This window comes from Chamaea fasciata, unplaced genomic scaffold (genome assembly GCF_029207755.1).
Source record: "Chamaea fasciata isolate MVZ Bird 193981 ecotype frontalis unplaced genomic scaffold, bChaFas1.0.hap1 SCAF_14, whole genome shotgun sequence".
Classification (NCBI taxonomy): domain Eukaryota; kingdom Metazoa; phylum Chordata; class Aves; order Passeriformes; family Sylviidae; genus Chamaea; species Chamaea fasciata.
In genome coordinates, this window is record NW_027094099.1 from 817,312 (window position 1) to 836,076 (window position 18,765).

The window sequence follows — 18,765 nt, forward strand, 5'->3', positions numbered from 1 at the left end:
CTAGGATTAATTACATTCTAAAAGAGGGATAGGTAAAACTCTTGGCATGGTGTTGAAATTGAAATTTGAGACACTACAGTGAATTTCAGTGAAAACTTTCCATTGCCAAAATTTCCTAAGCAGCCTGCAAGCAACTGCAAATTTCCACCTGAAACCCCAGTTCTGTTGTATGAGATATCCATACAGACATTGGCAAAGCTACAAAGTTGAGGCTTGTGTCCAACGTAACCACTGTAGTCATACTACAAATTGCTAATTTTGAGATAGAGATTTCAGTCTCAAGCTTCAGTGCGCTTATGTGAGGGCAATTATTAAATCTTACAAGACCCTTGCGTTAAAAAAAATCACCATCAGTCTTGGAAAACAAACAAACCCCACCACTATTCTCTCTTTCTGTGTGCTTACTGATGTCTTCTGTGGAACTTTTGCTTCCAAGTTTCATCCCTAAATCTTGTAAGAAATGGACTGAAATGAATGCCACTTAAAGTTTCTCTCTGCTTGGTTAATTTTTATTTATCCCTCATAACGTCAGCTCTCAAATGTCAGTAATTTCAGACCCAGTAATCAGAAGCCAAACCATCCACATTACAAGCTAACATACAAGGAGAAGTTTAGCACATGGTGACATAATACAATAGACCGGTGTCACTTAAATCATCCTGAGTTACTAAAAATGTATGTCGTAAGAGTTTAGATATTTACTTTGCGTGGCAGTCACCAGGAACCAAGTGTAACTAGTCTTCATAATAACGATTTTGATTTTTTAAGATACATCCAGCACCAATAGCTGGTTGCTACTACCAGCAGCTTTTCCAAAGCATTGGGGAGGTAATTGTCAAAACCAGAATTTCAGCCTCTCTATTATTTTGTCCATTTAAAGCACGTTCTTAACCTTGGGGTGTTTTACTTCCTTTTTTTTTTTTTTTCTTTTTTTTTTGTGCAATTAATTTTGTATTGAGTTAATTCATTCTACTTAAACCACGGCTTACCACAGCAAACGGGAACTCTTAACTCTGCTGGTGTAATCTTTCTCAGACATGCACAGGACAATCTGCTGAATCAACGTAATCCCTAATCCGCATGGTGGTAATCCTGCAGCTGCTCGCTCGGGCGCCGTTATGTAATGCGGGCCTCCGGGGAAGGGGCACGGGCGGCTGAGCGCGGCTCGGCTCGGCTCGGCTCGGCTCGGCTCGGCACCGCTCGGCACCGCTCGGCACGGCACCGCTCGGCACCGCTCGGCTCGGCACCGCTCGGCTCGGCACCGCTCGGCTCGGCACCGCTCGGCTCGGCTCGGCACCGCTCGGCACCGCTCGGCACGGCTCGGGCCGCTCCGCCGCGGCGGGCGGGGGTCCGGCGGGGGCGGGGCCGGGGGCAGCGCGCGGCTCCCGGCCCGTAGTACTACAGCGCGCGCCGCCCGCCGCCGCGATTGGCCCGGCCGCGCCCGCGTGACGCGCGCCGGACGCGCGCGCGCCCCCTCCGCTCCCGCGGACCGACCCGCGCGCCGGCCCCGCGTTTCCAAGGCGACCCGGCAGGAACGGCGCGGGGCGCGCGCGCGCGCGCGGCCGGAGCCCGGGTCCCTCCCCGCGCGGCCGCCGGTCCCGCGCGGGGCGCGCGCCGGGCGCTGGCGGCGCGGGTGCCGCGGGCGGCAGGTACGTGCGGGGAGCCCCGGGGACGGGGGGTACGTGCGGGGAGCCCCGGTCCGTGCCCTGCCTCGGCGCGGGCAGCGGGGCTCCGCCGTGCCCGAGCCGCGGGACCGCACCGCGCTCCGGTGCGGGCAGCGGGTCTGTGCCGTGCCCCGTCGCGGCCGTGCGCGGCTCGGGGACCCCGGTCCCTCCGCCGCCCCCGGGGTCGGGGCGGGGCGGCCCGGCGGGTCCCTCGCGCCGCGGTGGCGGGGGAGCCCCTCGGCGGCGGACAAAGTTTGGCGGCGGGCGCCGCCTCCCGCCAACTTGCCGGCGGTGGGGCCGGGGGCTGAGGGCGCCGTGCCGCGGCGGGGCCCGGGCCCCCTCAGGCGGGCTCAGCCGAGGCGCGGCCCGGCAGGGGCGGCGTGGGGGTCGCGGCGCCCGTACCGCGGGGCCGCAGGCGGAGCGGCGTTACCCCGCAGGGCCGCGGGCTGCCGGGCTCTCCCAGCCCAGGGGCGCCTCACGCTCCGCCGGCACCGCTCGTCTGCGCGGCCCGCGCTCTGCCGGCCGGACAACTTGTGACGTGCGGATCCCGAATACGAACAGACCCGGTAACGCCTGAGCGTGAAAGTTGCTTTTATTGTCCGTGTGTGCAAAGCCACCCAACGGTGGTGCCTCAGCGGCGTCTCCACGCAAGAGCATTCTAGATCTGTAGGGTGCTGCAGCGCTTCTTGGACACCCCCTGTCCTGGAGCAGCATCACTGCTTGCCCCAACGAGAAAAGGAATGGTAGTTTCTTTTCTGGAGTCGAAATCCATTTAGAGTGCTCTTTACTAGGGGATTTTCGGTTTGCCTTCCATAATATGTAATAAACTTAATAGGCCTTTGTTGTTAGATTTGTAGAGGTGAAATCTAAATTGTAGGGATTGATCAGCTGTAATGGGACAGCATGTCACAATAACTTTCCTTAAAAGTAGTAGTACATGAACATGCATGGTTTCTAAGCTCGTTAGTATACTGAAGTTAGGAAAAGGTTCTGCTGAGCATGTCTCCAGAGTTTCTTGGTTCTTACGGGCAGGTTTAAGAGTAAACCGATCTACAAGCTCTGTATTAGAGCATGCACCTGATAGCAGTTGTGACAGCTGCAGAAGATTGTGTGTGTAAAAGAAGTGAAATGAGTCATGGTGTAGGGGTATTTACAGCTGTGAAGGCAATCAGCAGAGCAGGCTCGTTTGTCTGAGCGCAGGGCACCTGTCACAAACTGCTGCTTTGCTGTGTGACTCTTAGGAATCCCGCTAGTTTTGTGACGCTCATTACTGGCATTTGCACAAAGAGGGGTAAGCAACTGTGTACTTTTAACGTGCTGTAATAACATTACTAACCAAGTGTGGGTTAGGTGAAACAATACTGATAATCATTTTGCGATACCTCCTGTGAAGATGCTGCGAGTTCCTGCAGGACACTCATGAAAGGGTTATTGCTACCATAGTCACGTTAGGTGGGGATTGTAAATCAGACTGTGCAATAGTAGCACATAGGTGCTTTGCAATGAGATGTTGCAATTAGCATTGTGCACCAAGTATCTTGAATGGGAAAATGTGTGTCTTGATATTGTGAACAATGTCTGTCTTGTGAGGCAGAATACTCTGTGCAGAAAAGGGGAGGAATACTCCTCATTTACAGAGGATGCGGAATAAGAAGCGAGTGTGTGCTGCTTCAAACGTGTTATGGTTCCTAAATGCTGGAAGAGTGTGCCTACAGTCAGTGAAGGGACAGTGTGAGGGAGGAGGAGCCCATTCCCAAAGCAATGCATGTGCATACTCATCTTACTCATTCCTCTCTATTTCTGAACAAAGTGGGATTTTTGCAGCTCTGTCCTGATGCAACGTATCACAAAATTGCTTAGGACGAGATGCTGTTTTCACCTGAAGGGTGAAAAGGTGGAAGTTGCACACAAAGTTAGATGTGGTTAGCAGGTAGTAATTATGCTAAAGGCAGCAGTGGGCAACAAGGACGTGGAGCAAGAGTACACATCAGCTATTTCAGCCACAGAACTGGAGTAGTAGGTGAGATAAAGATCTAAACTCACATTGGTTTATGAAAAGGCCAGTAAAAAAATTAAGATGCAAGCTATGTATGCTTGCAGTGTGAGTACCTCTGCGAGCCTGCTACTCAGCTGATGTATTTTCAGATGGTGACTGACAGCATAAATGCAGGACATAACACAGTGTGTAGCTGTCTCCCCTCTCGCTGTGCTGGTTCCCAAAGGTTAGTTGGATGTAAGCGTGATTACAGTTCTGGAGGTGCCCTGTACAAGATGCTGGCAGCCCGTTACACGTGGCCTCTCCGGGCCCCCAGTGCTGTTGTACGTTACACCAGCTGGGGCTCCGTGGTGGCTCCCCCAAACCTGGCAGCCTGCTCTCCGCCTCTGTGGCCTCCACTCCGCGGGCTCTGAGGCTGCAGTGCTGTTGCACCACAGAGGGGCAGAACTATTGAAATCTCCAGCACGATGGGGTGCATGGTTTTGGTGTTACTACTTGTGATGAGGTCCAGATTAGGAGGAGAAGCTGCATTGCCCTGTGAGATCCTAACGTGACTAACATTTACCTGTATCATCAGGATTCGTTTAAATTAGTTGCATTACTTGGCAATAGCGCAAGAATTAATTGGATTGTGTTATGCAGGACAAAACTGCATCTTTTATCAGAGCAACAAACGGGGGTGTTCCTTCAGTTACAGTGGCACTCAGCTCAACGGCTTCCTGGAGAATGGCATTAACCTACAGAAAAATTACTTTATCCCTGTGAGCACAGCAATATCAATATCGACATAGAAGACTGAGCTGGAGTCCTTTCTGCCACATGTGTTGATACCAAAGTGTCCAATAAGTGCCATTTGAAGAACCTGTGTGGCTAGTTGGTGTAGGAGGTTTGATTCCTTGTTTCCCTCTCCAAACTGGTGTTAGAGTGATACTGTGTGCTGCTGAAGCGTATTTACCACACTCTTGTTAGGTTCAGTAACACGAGGGATAAGTCCCGAATCAACGGTGTTGGAAAATGGGGAGTTTGGGATTTTTTGACTTGGAAAAATTTTCTGAACTTGTGGGAGTATTTTTGTAGTGTAGGTGAATATGAGCATACTTGGTGAAATGCCATTTTCAAGAGAAGAAGACTAGAAAAGTAGTAAAAGGTTGGCTTCTTGTTGCTCTGGGGTAGAATTTTGCTGTTGTTCATTCTTTGGCTCTAGAGGTTTCTGTCCAAGGTGAATTGAGACTGTTTTCCCCCCAAATTCTCAGCTGGTATCATGTGGGCAGTGGCAGGGTTACATCAGTCTCTGTCATATTTCACCCCGCCCATTTGCTGGGCTTAGGATTTGGTGTGACAAGTTGATGTATTAGGGTTTAATTCTTAATTTAGTTATAAGGTCCCAGTGAAGCCTATTACCTCCATGTAACCCTGTTGAAATCACTGGGTTTGCATGAATAGTGTGAAGTCAGGCTTTCTTGTAAATTCGGGTAGCAGTGGAGGTTTTCTAATGATACTTGTTAATAATGCTCATCAACTAACCATCATAAAACGTAACATTGGCTTATTTTTTGCTTTATTCCTCTGTCTCACTTGCATTTTATCATGGCTGGAGTTCAGTGTTGTTTGGATGTGTTTCAACTAAAATTTCTTTGGGGCTTATTTTGTATCTTTTCTTGCATCTGTAAGGTACCGTGTGTGCTACAGCGTCACACACAAATGAAACTACCTTTGAAAATGTACATTCAAATCCATTGTTTGCAGAGCTAGACCTGTAAGTCAGCAAATACCTGATTTAGGGCTGTGCAGGTACAGTTCTGTGTTAGGAGCCACCCTGCTCACTAAATGTGGCAGTGATTTGCAGGAGGAGTAGTATGTGATTTTAATAGTTGAGAGGAGGATTAATGCAAATGGAGCTAAAGTAATAGGCTGTTTTAAACTTGGTGCTTCTGAATTTTCAAGAGGTTTGCCCAAATAACCTTCTTGCAAATGAGTTTCTAACGCGGAATCTCTTGGTAAAGGGAGGCTTAGCCCCTTTTGTTTGGTTAGTTTGGGTTTTTTTTGTAAAATTACACTACACTGAGGTATAAACTTCCTTGTTGACTTTAAAAAATCCCTAAATGGGATTTGAGCCTTGAGTGGTGATTTCTAATTCGGGTAATTGCCTTGCTGGGTAAGGTTGTTACTGGATGAAGGGGGAAGAAGAACCTTTGGGCTCTGTGTGGGGGGACAGCAGGTGAAGTCTGCCCCGTGCCATCCTTCTCTCTGCTCTCAGCAGCCTGCCACACTTGCCTCTGTCCTGTCACAGGTACCAGGTGCCCAGCCCTTGTGTGCCGGGATTTTGTGTCCATTTGGACTGCCTTTTGAGAGGCCACCAAAGACTCGATTAAAAAAAGCCAGCAGGAATATTAAAACAGTTCAGTTTAACTTGAATGGATTGCCATGAGACAAAGAGCATCTCTGCTGTTCCAGGGAACTTCAAAGGCTGCCTGCAGACGAGGCAAGTGTCAGAGCTTCTCAAAAAAAACTTGGGAAAGTCTTTGTAGTGGGAAGTGTTATGTGGCTGATATTTAAGTGTGCCTACCAGGTATTTCCACTAATAGAAAATGAAAATTCCTGTATAAAAATAGCAAAATTCAAGTTTTATTGAAGCTAGTGAGACTTCTGCTGTTGAATTATTTTATAATTTTTCCTTCAATGCTTCTGTGAAAATTTATCAAATAATTTCTTACAGAAAAGCAGCCATTTGGACTACCAGGCACTTTAGCTGATGGTGCAAATGTAAAGAAAGCTCTTCTTTAAGTGAACTAAAGAGCTCCTGTCTGTAATAATTAAAGTTAGCAAACATACAGGATGTAAACATGAGGCATGTGGTGTGTCTCAGCAAGCAGTGCATAATTTTTCTCTGTATATGATACGTGCCTGCATTTTACAACCCACATGTAGTAAATAATTGCATTTTTATCGGGAATGATAAAAGTAGACAGCTTTGAAAGCAACTTTTTAACAGGAAAGTGAGATATGGATCAAAGTTCACATGTTAATTGCACAAGTGGATTAAAAAAGCCAGTCTGAAAGATTTTTCTTGCACATATTTGTTGGGTTTTTTCCTGTTACCAGCTGCCACCTCCAGAAATCTGAATGCTCTCTTTTCTTTTTTGTTTTCTCTGTTTAGTCTTAAGAAGAAGGGCTTTCAGAGCAGGGGCAGTAGTGCAATTAAGTAGATACGTTTAACTTGGAAAGGTGTTATTTTTAGGACTAGCTCAACAGGGCAGGTACTCCTTGGAGATATGATGATGTGGCCGGATTGTCTTCTCCTGCTAAAGAGCTATACCAGACACGGGCAGCATCAAGGTTGACTTAAAAGTTTTTGACACCTGTTATCTTTGGGCAAAAAAAAAGCCTGAGAGGAGGCTGCGGGGTGGGCACAGCTTGTGAGCCTCTGGGTTCGTGGTGCTTCATTGAAGAGTGCAGCTTCCAGAGAGGCTGCCCCGTGGAGGGAAGCCCTTCTTCCCTTCCCTTCCCTTCCTCAGGGCTGTGCTGGTGCTGCTTCTCTTCCCTGTGCCTGTGCCCTGGCTGCTCTCAGGAATGCATCCCTGCTGCCTGGGGCACAGAGAACAACACCCTGCCAGCAAGGATTGTGCCGGGGACAGCAGCTCTTCCGAGCTCCCCTGAATTCACATCCTGAGCTACAGGGAGCAGGGAAGTGGGTGCATGCTCCTGGTAGGAAAGGGTGTGTACACGAATTAACGGGCACACCGCAGAGAGATTTTTCTCCCTACTCTCTGTTCTTTTTTTGTGGTTCACATTTGCTCACTTTTCCACCTCTGAGCAAAGGGGAGCATATGGCAGTGTGCTGTCCATCTGGTTCCCACTTACTGTGAAATCATTATGCAGGCAAATTTGGCCCCGTCTTGAATTTCTTAGGCAGGTAAAACTGTTACTAGAATGACAGCTGAAGTGTTTATACTGAGCTGTAAATGTGAATTGAGCGCAGAATGAACACAAAGGGCTCTTTCTGAATATTTTCAATCTTCTACGTTAAAAAACCCCCAGCTCCTGCTATGCTCGTATTTGAGGCAAACAAGGCTGGGATCCTCATTGCGAACAGCAGACTCTTCAAGTACAGATAAAAGACAAGTCCTGTCCCAGAGGATTTGCAGTCTAAATACATTTTAATGAGAATATAGTGAATGGTGATAAGTGCTTAGGAACCCCTTAGTTATAGAGATAATACTGTATGGATGTCATGAAAAATTCCGTTGACATTTTTGCATCCTAGCGCAAGCTTGTCACACAGTCTCTTGAAATGCATAGCAGATGCTAATTCGTGTCCTGTGCATTTGGGGTATAGCCAGGTGTTTCTTGTTTACCTCCATGTCAAGGGTCAACACTGGCAAAGAGAAGTCTCACTGTCTTTGGCACCATGTGGACATTTTTGTTATCACCTTTCATGTTGCAAACACTGAAATAGTAATAACCAAGTTTTTTCTCTAGTTATCTAAAGGAGTCCACTGAAAAAAACAATTAAGTGTTATTTATGCTGAAATATTCTGATGCCTTATCTGCAGACATGAATACCTGCTAAAGTAGTTTTTAAATTCCATTTATTTTATGCTTAGGAGGGTTAACTTTTGTACATTTTTTATTGTGTAAGTCAAGGAGAAAATATACAAGTAGAAAATGAGTCAGAAGAAAGTAATCTTCCTTGGTGTTTAGATCAGGGATCCTCGGTTTTGATTGTTACATGCATGTTTATTGCATAGTACTGTTGCAGTGATTCCACTGTGATATGTGATATGAAAGTGCTTGTGGATTGGAAAGAAGAGTTTTGTCTTTGTGGAGGAGAGTGGCTAGAGTTTGTTCACTGCATTCTTTAAAGTTTTCTTTTTGTTTGGAACAGAAGTGCAGTCAAGTTTTTAAATATTGCGAGTATCGAGATTTTTTTGCCCTTTTTTCCTGTGAGAGCCTGTTTAAAGGACTGTAGATAGCTTTCTCACAGCCTTTTGTTCTATACTGCAACATGCAATGAGAAAACTTCATTTTAAGGTTTCAAAAAAAAAGAAAAATCTTAAGTTTGAGATTTACTCGGAAGGAACTGTTTTTGAACAGATATTCTCTGCATTAGTATGTCTTCCAAGTATTTTCAAATGGGAATTCAACCCTCAGTACACAGCAGTGAAACTAGGCTGAAAGTGGGAATTCTGAGTAGATTTAGGGAGGAGGAAATAGTTCATGGCTGCTATTAGAGTCTCATGAGAGCTGTGGCCCATCTCTTGGTGATCTACAGCCAAACTCCTGTGGTAGCAGCACTGGGGACAGCTCTGCTGGCTGACACTGGGTACAGGGTCTGCTAAATCCCTGCTCAGCTGCACCTTGCACTGCTTTGTTGAATGATTTGTGCTCTGTGGAATTTTTTTTTTCCAGTTCAAAAGAAGAAGAAGAAGAAAAAAGAGTGGCACAGAAGAATTCAAAGCTTTTTTTTTTTAGCCCCAGTTCTTTAGCTCAGAACATCGGAGTGTACTTCCTGGGAAGTATTTGGGGGTTTTAAATGCATGGTGTCATATCACTTGCATTGAAGTTTTCTGAAAAATACTCTATTTTGGAGTTTGTTGTAGGATAAATCTGTGATGAATCTAAATGTGACATGCTCAGTGAGATTTGTGGACATCTTCATCGAATTTGTCTCCCTGCTATTGTTCTTAATGTGAAAATGAGGAAGAATTCCTTTAGTAGTTTACTTCTCATGAGATAGAATTAACTGGTAGGGCAGTTTCTCTCTGGTTTTAGAAGTTGGAATAGTCACCATAGTCCTGAGACTGACATTTGGAAAAGATTATATTTAGGTAAAGATTCTAAAAGTTTTTAGTTTAATGGTACTGGGCATCTTCCTGCATCTGTTATTCTGCTGCAGAAAAAGAAGTAACCGCTGTGCAGGTAAAAATCCATTGTTGTAGCTAAGGAAGAGACTGTAACAGTTGTCGTGAAGTGCTGCTTTTAGGCTGGTTCCTGGGCTTCTTATCCTGCCAGGAGGCAGGAGTTTTGACGTGTAAATGAAGGTATTCCTTGAAATGCTGGGAAGGCCTGCAGTGCCAGGGGAGGGATTCCCTCAAGAGCCCGAGGAATAAGAGCTCAGGGACTGTTAAACCCTTTGAATCTTGAGCTACGGCCTCTCGGGTTGTAAGGGTGATGTTCAGTTTCTTTTTAATTACGTTCTCTTTTGATTAAAACTGCTCATCAGCAGCTCCCTTGTGCTTTTCTGAAATTTGGGAGTAATGGAAAGAAACTTATTATTTTTTCCATTAGCAGCTGGATGTTTACCCAGTTGACTGCCCCGCTTCATTCCGAGGCGTAGGTAGGCTTGTTGCTTTTGAAGAACTTCTTTCAGGGTAAGATGATTTCCTGTTTTTGGGGGGAAGGGATTGCACTCCGAGTAGCTGGGAGCCTGCCACGGCCCCCGTCTGAAAGCACTGGCTACAGTGAGCTAGCAAACAAAGACTAATTGGTTATTTGTTTGAGGCTTTGGAAATGCAGCCGGGTCTCAGATGCCCAGGTGAGTGGCAGCAGCTGGGGATCTGATTGATGCTTGCTGAGTTAAATGAAGTGAGTGTATCTCTAGTGAGAAGGGTTCCACAGCCTCAGCTAAGAACTCTTGACTGGTGCTTCCACGGGTGCCTTGATGGAGAGATTTCATGGACTGAGTGAGCACGTGAAGGCAGCCAGCTTCCTTCTGCTTCGTGTCTCCAAATAAGGATTAAGGGACATGGGACAAACTGACTGGGAAATACAGGTTTGCACAGTTCGTTTTGTCAGGAGAGGGAGGACTTCATGCCCTAGTGCCTGTGTGTCTCACAAGCTTTAAAAATCACTTTTAAACTTACTCCCCTTTTTGTGGGTGGCTGTGTGGGGCAGGAGCTTTTTCTCCTGGTAATGTGTAATGAAATTAAATACCTGTCTTGGTTATAATGCTATCAGAAGGCAATGCCAAGTGTTCTTTCCTAGAACAAAGGTGAAAAAAAAGGAAGGCCAGTGTTCAAAATACTAAGTTATAAAATGGAGGATTTGGTATTGGAAGAAAAACTGATAGTGGTGCTACTTTTCTGTTCCTAGATGGACATTTGATTGTGGGGCTTTTACTGGTTGTGGTTAAATGGTTTAGCAAAGCACTTCAGTCTGAAAAAGGTTGTTTTTCTCTTAGTTTCACTGAGTATATAAAGCACACTGCATGAACAACATTTGGCAGAAGAGGAGCAAAATGTGTCTGAAACCTTTAATTATACACTATAGGCAGCGCTGTCTAGGTCAGAAGACACCATATTATCAAATAACAATATCATATTAACACCATGTTATCAAATATTACAGGCATTCAGAACTTGCACAGTAGCTTGATTATTCAGTGAATAATTGGGTTTTGTTAAGCAGATAATGGCACTGTTTGCATTCAGAGCCTAGGTTTGAAGTATATGACATAGAATATTTGTATTTTAAATCATCTGTTATCCAGCTGATGTAAGAACTAAATAGAACAGAGTTCAGTAAAAGCTTCTAGGATGGTAGGGTGCCTCTTCTGCTGTGCGTGTCTCACTGACTGTGTCTACCTGCAGTTCTGAAGCTGTTGAAGAGATTTTTTTTGTTTATTGAATTGAATTTTGTATGGGTGTTTGCAGCAATGCTTGGGACCATATAGACTGTTAAAACATAGACCGTATTAAAAACCAAACCAAACAGAAAATGTCCTGAAGAACAAAACAGTTTGGAAGCTTTCCGATCTGCCGGTGGGCAGAAAGGGAAGAAAATAAATAGTGAAGGAGAACAAGAATCTGATTAAGACAGGCAAATAGGATTTATGAGAGAAATGGCATGCCTTTCTGTGTCGCACATCACTCCTTACTTTGCTTATCTAGAGGAGAGAAAGTACTTCTGCCTTATGAATATTTACTTAAGCTTTTTAATCTTTAAAGATCCCAAAGTGGAATATGAAATTATTGACTGCAGTGTCAATAGCTGATAATTTTTACAAGTATGTCAGAATATGAGCTCAAGTGAGTTTGCAGGTTCCTTGGGCATTCATTTATGTAAGCTTCTGCTTGGAGGTGACTGTCAGCTTGGTAGATCCCCAGTGCTACAGTGTTTTGTACAGGCTGGGGAGCAGGTGATGACGAACACACTCATTTTCGTCTGGGTTTTATCTTACTTTCTTTTCCCAAGATGGAGTTTAAAAGAAAAGCAGTAAGGTGATAAAATTATTACCTTAAAGGACAACAAAAGTGATCAAACCCACCCAAAGTAATGGTTTTTTCTATCAAGTGCAGCAGTCAGCTAATCAAAACACATGTTCTCTCTGTGTGACTGTTTAGCCTGCAGAGGATGAGCCTGCCTTGCAATAGAGAAGTTGTATTTTCCGTATGAGCCGAATGCCCATTTGAGCTGTGATCAGCACTCTGCCTTCCCTAAGGAGATGGCAGTGATTGTAGCATTTATCATACATAAAGGAATCTGTCTTGCTCTATATATCTGCCAAAAGACACGTGAAAAATAGAGACCAAGGCAGCAGCATCCGTGATCTCAGTAACCCCTCAGACAACAAGACTGATGGTGAGCTAATGAAATCCCTTCTCCCCTTCTCACCTGAGCCCCGTGTTTAGCCACTGCAATAGCTCTGAGGTGGGCTGATTTAGAAGCCTGTCTGTAAAGGAATCTGCTGGCAGAATATTGGCTGAGAGGTTTGCGTAGTGCATGAAGCTGTTGACCTGTGCTGCAGAGACATGAACCTCTGGGTGAAAACAAATTTTTGTTCACACTAGAAACTGAGGACTTGGATAGAGTGCTGTGGCTTACATTATAAATGGTTACTTGAAAATTAAATCACATAGCGGGCAAGAGTTGGAATTTTTGGTGTTCAAGGAAAAATTGTAGCGCATACAATTGTTTTAGTAAAAGCAGGGAGTTTGGCTGGGTTGTTTAGGATTGAGAAAAAGCACAGAATGTAATGCTTGTTCTGCTGTCATCAAGCAGCCCTGTGACTGAAACAGAGGCATGAGACCAAGGGCAATAGTTCTATTCAGGGAAGGAAAGATGGAGCACATTTAAGTTGCAGAGCACTTTTTTCATGGAAAAGCACTGAATATTAGAATTTCACTTCAGTCCTCTGCTCCAACATGTAGCAAAAATGATGGATCGGTGATTCTTCTGACTTGGCAAAATTAGGGCTGCTCCCTGGAAAATGCAGCAAAAGAGCCTCAGAGGCTGCTCTGGGTATGCTCACAGATTTGTGTGCCTTTGCAAGGAAAGGAGAAACAAAGGACTTGCAAGCCAAGATCAAAATTAAAAAAAATGATGTATAAAAGATGCCGTACATGACCTGTTTTTCAATTCTCTGCTAAGGGCAATGAAGCTGCATGGTATGTAATTTCTAATGATTTTCCTTGTATCAAGCTAAACATTCCCTTCATTTTTCCCTCTAAGGACTTAACTCTAAGCATTCTTGTGATTGGAGCAAGGACAGATCCATGTGTAGCAGCAGGAGCTGCTTCTCTTCTTGCAGGTCACGGTGTGTGGGGTCAAAGGTGTTCAAGTTGCTAATTGCTAATTTAATATCCAGGTGAAGGGATGGATGCCAACATAGCTAGAGTTTGTGTATCCCCTGTGCAAGGAGTGTGGCAGTGTTTTCAAGCTTAGGTTTTTGTCAGTTTTTATAGCTTTGTGTTTGTTTTGGTGCGTGGATAAGCGCGTGTTTAAGTTAGTTTTCATCTTTTCTCTGAGATACAGTTTTGCATTTTTATAATAATTTATTGTTGCAAGTTATATATTATACAACTTATATATTATACAGCTGACCTGTTGGAGGAAATCCTTCAGGCATGGGGTTTTAATGAAATAAGATCTAGTAACTGTTCCCTATTACAATTTATTTGCCTACAAAATCCTACTAAGTTTTTTCCTTAAATAAGCAGGTAAGCTCTCTTTCCCTTGCCCAGTTTTCACAGATTTCAACACTGTATCCGCTGATCAAGTGAGTAGGTGGGGTTAGGAAAAGCATGTGGACTTCTTGTCATTATCTATAACGTGTGTATGTACATGTGGATCCTGTCATTTTTCTGCTTTCTGGGCTCTCATGAAGTTCATCCTGCTGCAGAACTTCGAGTTTGATTTGTACTTTCCACCAAGTTGTCTCTGGGACAGCCTCTCATCCCATTGATTTGTTGGGATATTTTTATGCTAACTGTAGCCAAAAAGAGATGTTTAAGGAGAAATATTTCAAGAATTTCAAATGTGCTTTTCATCTTCTGGACACAAACTGGGAGAGCAAAGGGGAGAAAAGTCAGCATAATGTGACCAGCCGTCTCTGTAAGTTGTCGATGGAGCAGAGTTTGAGAACATCTGGACTGTGAAATGCACCTCTTGAACTTTCATTGATTGGTTCCTTGGGCTGCCAGCCAGGAAGTGTATTTTTAGATACTTGCAGCAAATCTTATTGCATGTGAGAGAATGCCAGATCCATAGTTCGTCAGCTGCTGTTTTTCAGTAAGCAGGGAAAATGGGTTTGGGTTTAAGTTAAATAGTTAATTTAGGAGTGCTGCATTGCAGGGTGCAGTTTGTACAGCTGTACCTGAGTTACCTTTAAACTGGGCAGCCTGGCAACTAGTCCCAAAGCCCAGCAAAAGCTGTGGTGATTCTGAGTGCTGATCCAGAGAGGAAAACTATTGGCCTGGACACAGTACAGCAACCTTTTCTTTCACTTAGCCATGTCCTCTGAAAGCAGAGACGGGGAAGATGCGTGTGTGCGTTCAGTTTTTATGCCTCACCATATATTTTTACCAGAACGAAGGAGGACATATTAATTTGATGGAAAAGGAATGGGTTGACTCCTCGTATGAGTGAAATGTGATGGGTACCACAGTTATATTGCTCACCAGAGTACAGCTGTTCTTGGGGCTTCTGAAATGGGGCACGTTCTTGTTAAAAGCAGGAGAAAATAGTTGTGCCCTCCAGCTGTGTGCTCTGCCTGCAGCTGCAGCAGTGGGGAAATGTGTGTGAAGTGTGGGACTGCCTGGTCTGATCTGGTCTCACTGGTTGCCTTAGTCCCATCACATTCCTGAAGGATTCTGCTCTTGGTTGAGGGTGAACGGTGGTTTGGCCTGCCTGTATTTTTAGCCTTTGGATGCTGCCTGATGACACTTGTGAATGGCATTATTTTCTGAAGCTCATCACACTTGCTTTGGACACCTCTCTGTTTTGTGCTCAGTAGAAGAGCATTTCCAATATTATCAGCTCTTGAAATTACTCGGTGATGGAATATCTTGTCAGAACCTTGTTCGTCTTTGACTCAAGATAGGAATTTTCCTGTCCTGGCTCATTCCCTGTTTTGCGTGCTGTCTGTCCTGCAATTTCTCCTGACAGGTGCTCTGTTCAGCATCAGTGTGGTAGGTCCATTAAACCAACCTGTGTTGATAAGGTATTTATCAACAATCTACAGTTCAAAACTGTGATCTTATTACTGCAAACAGTGCCTCAAATTAGATTAAGTACTTTGGAGCAGGGGTTATATCACTTTTAAAACCACCTTCTAAACCACCTTGTGTCTCTCTTAAGTAGCATGTGAATAACTAAAGTATGGGCCAGCTTTCTTGTGTTCATTTCTATTCATTTCTAGGACCTTAAAAGTTGTAGGATTCTGGTTGTCCTTTTGGAGTCTTTCCCATCTTGGCCCACAGTGGAGTTTGCAGTGGACTCCTTAGTCAGCTCTCACTGAGAGCAGATGCTCGGGACCATCTGAAAGCTTTCTATCCTCCTCTTTTCAGGTGCTGTGAGCTCTACAGCTCATAACCTGTCAATCGTCAACATTGTGTTTTAAAAGAGTATGTTGAGAGTGAGAAGAATTGTACAGGAGAATGTTTTACTGAGGACCAGTGTTTTGGAGCTATGAAGATGAGAAATGAAGGCTCACAAGATATTTAAAACCCATATTGGTCTTTGCAGCAGATTGTTTCATTTCTAGTGCTTGTTTTTACAGTGTCAAGTGCAGTAGATCTCTCACCTGATGCCAGTATCATCTTAATACCTTGCAAATGTTCTTGGTTTATTGGAAAATTCGCATCAATTTTGATTTTTGTATTTCTGATTCAAGTAAGATTTCAAAACCAATTAATTTTATTTTTGGAATGTTTTCATACGCATCTAAGAAAACCTCAACAAACTACCCTTACAATGTTGGAGGCTTTTCTTTCTATTGGAAAGTGGCAGGATTTTTACCAACAGAATCCTAAACCAGTGGTCAGAAACTTGAATACTAATCCACATTTCAGCATCTGTTTCCTATGTGGTCTTGGGCTTTGTGTTCAGTTAGGAAGTATGTATTGAGTAGCTTATTTAAATTTCATTGAAGGCGCTGGGGAGTCTTTGGCTGAGTTTTATAGATTGTTCAGCAGATAATGCTTGGACTGGTGCAATGGTGATACACAAAATATTCTGAAAATTTTCAGAGCTGTTTTGCCAGCTCTTCATGATTTTAATCCAGAAGCTAATACAGGTGTAGCTTCTTTGCTCTCTTCTGTCTGTTTTTGGCATGTTTTTCTGAGTTTTCTGTCTCCTAAAAATATTTAATGACTAGACTGGTAAAGTAGTTAGTTTGGTTTTGGGTTTTTTTTAATAAAGATGAATTGATAAATCTTAAAGTCTGTGTTTGAAGCTGTAAACAGACACAGTTCTGTTACAAGCAGGTGACTGGTACATGTTATTGGTTGAAGAGCAGAAATGGGTTTTATTTATATCTTGACATTTGTTTACTGTTCTGGGGCTTGCATTGCAGTATGGATCCCTTGCATAACCTTTGCTTGAAAAGCATCCTTTTATCTGCTCAGTGTATTAGACAGAACCTCCTTATTGGATATGGGTCATGGGACTTGAAGTCCTAAATAAGCTACTGCTGAAACAGAGCTGAGGAGGGTGGCAGGATGACTGCTGCTTTGGGTCACACAGTGGCCAAAGCTTTTCTGCCTCTGTGGTGCCACGGAATGCTGAAGGATAGAGGACAAAGGGGTTTTTGTGGGGCAGCGTGGTTGGGGTTTCCTCTTTTCTTTATAATCTTCTGTTTTGAAGAAGGTAGTTACTAAACAAAGCTTTTTAAAACATGTGTTTTGTATATTCCCTGTGCTGAGCTTTAGGGTAGCAGAGTTTGTTGCATTAGCTTCCATTGTACATTTCTCCAGCAGACACTGCCATGTGCGATGGAAGTGTTCACAGAAAATCACTGTATCTCCTTTAATAGACATTTGTTATCGTTATTTAATACACTGGCAAAAGCCACTGAGGTCTGATTTGAAGTTAGTGCCAGGCATTTTAAATGAGAATAACTTTCCTCCATCATCTCCGTAACTGCAAATAAACTGCTGCGGCTGTATATTGAAAGGGCAGCCTAGGAGTTAACGTGCATGGCTTTGGATTGAAAATACCTGAGAGTTTTGTATATGCTGTTTATTTCTTCCCATTTTATTATGATTTGGGGAGTATTGGGTAGAGCAGTTACTGCAAAGTTTACTCCTGGAATTACTGGAGAAGCTGAGGGCGGGTCCCTGTCTGTGCCAGTCCCTGCCCTGTGTTTTCTGGTTGTGTTGGCAGTGGCAGCCCGAGCCTGCTGGGGCAGAACCTGTGGGATTCTTGGGGCCACTTCAGGAAGACCAGCTCCCAGGCAGGAATCCATTCACTGCTAGATTCGTCAGTTTGCTTTCCCTCATCATTGTGTCTTATCGCTACAGTTCCTTTAAATTTATTTCCAAAACTTTTATAAGGCAGGGAAGTTCTCTTTTTTTTTGTTTGGTTGGTTTTTTTCTTTTTTCCTCTTTCATTCTTTTCCTCCTCCATGAAGGAAAACCTGGGCTCCAGGAAGCCATGAAGTCCTCTGAAGGCACCTGAAATGGCATTCAGGCACCCAAGTCCAAACAGCTGAAGCAGTGTCAGAGCATTAACACTTCTGTTTGAACCATAGTGCATATTTTATCTGCCTTTAAAGATATTATTGTTCTTACTGCTCAGTGCCTCTCACTATGTTCTTCTGGGGCTGTGGTTTTACCACGTGTCTTTAGGGCCGTGGTTCAAAGTGCATTGCAGAAGCCTGGGGGAATATTGAGGTAAATTTTATATCTGAATCCCAGAGTACCATCCTCACTGCTTCACAACATGGATTTCTTAGTATATTATCAGTAGCACCAAAGTAGTGTGCCCCAGGAAAAGCTGGTTCTAGGCTCGCAGTTTTGAATCACAAAAAGATTAATTTCCTAGGGAAGAGTGAACTTCGTGAGCCTTTAGCAACTGGAAGTTGATTTTAAGTTTATCTTGATGCTGATGCTGTCAGTGGAAGAGCACAAGCCGACAGTTCTTCCCTCTAAATCAAAGGGAGTTCATGGGTGGGTGTTCCTGCATCTTCTTTGAAATTTATTCAGTAGCTTGTGATGCTCTGCATTTCCTCATGTGACAAAAATATCAGTCCTCTCTGTTCTTGCAGAGTTTAAAAGAGATGAGGGCTGGGCAGGGATGGTGATGTTAGGGTTTTTTATGAGAGGGGAAAAAGATAAATGGGACATTTTTACTTTCCATGTATGGTTTATTTTATTACCAGTAGCTGAATGCGTTTTAATATGTCTGTATATGAATAAGCAAATCGCTTCATTCTGAAGGAATTCTGCATGCCTGTTCAGATCAAATGTTTGTAACATTTTCAGAAAGTCCTTCTCTTGCATACTTCATTGATCCTTTTTGTATTCCATACAAAATAACTAAGGAACCAATTACTTCTAGCAAAAAAGAGCGCTCACTTGCTGTCCCCTGTTTTGGGTCCAGTGGGTGGAACTGTTGCCCTATCTGTTCAGTCTGCAGTGGGCAGACTAGGCGCACTGTGACATTGCTGGCCGTGTGTGTGTTGTGTGTGTGTGTCCCCTGCGATGTGTTCAGAGCTCGGTTAGAGGTGAGGGGGAGGCACACTGCTGCAGGAGGGATCTGCTCCAGCTGACAGGGCTGAGCTGGGGGCTGTCCTGGCTGGGGCTGCTCACTCACAGCTTGCACCAAGTCCCTCACCATCAGGACTTTGTGGCAGAAACGTGGCCTGTAGTTTGCAGTAAGTGCATT

The 18,765-nt window shown here is 44.3% G+C and overlaps 2 protein-coding genes across 4 annotated transcripts in view; one reads left to right on the forward strand and one right to left on the reverse strand.

Moving 5' to 3' along the window:
• Positions 1-18,765, reverse strand: part of NRG4 (neuregulin 4) — a 49,445-nt gene that overhangs the window by 23,740 nt on the left and 6,940 nt on the right. For 2 of the 3 annotated variants that reach the window (XR_010723063.1, XM_066196592.1), the window contains exon 1: positions 990-1,418. The exons of the other annotated variant lie outside the window; for it this stretch is intronic. The gene's annotated coding sequence lies outside the window, so the exon portion shown is untranslated. Of the gene's footprint in view, positions 1-989; positions 1,419-18,765 lie in introns of those variants that run through there. 3 annotated transcript variants of the gene reach the window in all.
• TMEM266 (transmembrane protein 266) overlaps positions 2,211-18,765 on the forward strand; it is an 82,605-nt gene continuing 66,050 nt past the window's right edge. Inside the window, exon 1 of the mRNA XM_066196590.1 lies at positions 2,211-2,230. The gene's annotated coding sequence lies outside the window, so the exon portion shown is untranslated. The remainder of the gene's footprint in view (positions 2,231-18,765) is intronic.